This window comes from Lucilia cuprina, chromosome 3, assembly GCF_022045245.1.
Source record: "Lucilia cuprina isolate Lc7/37 chromosome 3, ASM2204524v1, whole genome shotgun sequence".
In the NCBI taxonomy this organism is placed as follows: domain Eukaryota; kingdom Metazoa; phylum Arthropoda; class Insecta; order Diptera; family Calliphoridae; genus Lucilia; species Lucilia cuprina.
In genome coordinates this window covers 65,565,430-65,566,697 of record NC_060951.1, presented here as the reverse complement: position 1 = coordinate 65,566,697, position 1,268 = coordinate 65,565,430, and positions in this window count along the sequence as shown.

Genomic DNA, 1,268 nt, shown 5'->3' with positions numbered 1-1,268 from the left:
TTAAAATTTCCGGTCGGTTCTCAGGAGGACCATATATTAAAGAAGAATTGCTACAACACCTTCATATAACAATACAAAGTGAAAACTATGGTATAAGACCGTAAGAACCACGTTACCTTGGTTTTGATTGAAATCGGTCCAACATTTCACCTAACCCCAATAGAATCGAAACCTCCGAAAAGGGCTTTTATATTTTATATACTTTTACCTTACGATAAAAAACGAAACATGTAAGCATTGATGACCTTGTCAAATTTCGTATTGATTGGGCTCTAGCTTTCATACAAAGTCCTCTTCAGAAAATAACTTGAATGTCCACAATTCACTTATAAACACTAATACCGCTAAGAAATTGATCACAGTTTTAAGAAAAAAGGTTACCAAAAACAAACACGTTTTTAATAACTTTTCAAACTGCCGTCGCATATATTTGTTAAAACTTAAATTGTGTTGCACATGCACTTCGAATGAGAAAAAAAAAATATGAAAAAACAAAATAACAAAAATAAAAAACCAAAGTTTTACTGCAGTTGTAAGTTTATTTTATTTATGCGTCCGAATGTGTGAGTGTGTGTGTGTTGGTGCAGTTGCATGTTTATGAGCGTGTTTGTGTTTTGTTTATGCTACACTTGGGTTCAATGCACTCAATTTGGCATACATTTGACAATTTTGTTGTTTTTATTTATATATTTTTTTTTGCATTTGTTTATTTACTTTTTTCGTTCATCTTAAGATGACAATATCGTGTTGTTGTTTTTCTCACAGCTCTCTCGTTTTTTTAATGCTGATGTTGTTGTTGGCTTATTTTTTGTTTACATTTAATATTTACTTATTAATGTTGTGCGACTTTTTTGTTGTTTTGGCAAGTCAACAGTGTAAAGTTAATTGTATGCTTTTGTTTTTGCATTTGTTACAGCAATTAACAAAAAATTAAACAAGAACGGAAACATAAAAACGTGTGAGGTGAAAATATCACATCAGTATAATTAAAATTAATTAATGGTTTAAAAGGTTCAAAGGATACATATGTTTAGCGACAATATACCGAATTAAGTCCTGTTGCTCGTTACGCCTAATGTTAAGTGTTCTATATACACACTGAAATAAACAAATCAGTTTAGCATATATTTAGAGTCGTTTAGGTCATGTTCGTCCAACAGTAAACATCATACCAAATGACTGAAATCTGTCATTTCACATACATACATACATAAGTAGATTCCACCATTAAAATTATTCTGTATGTTTTTATAACTAAATAAAAAAAA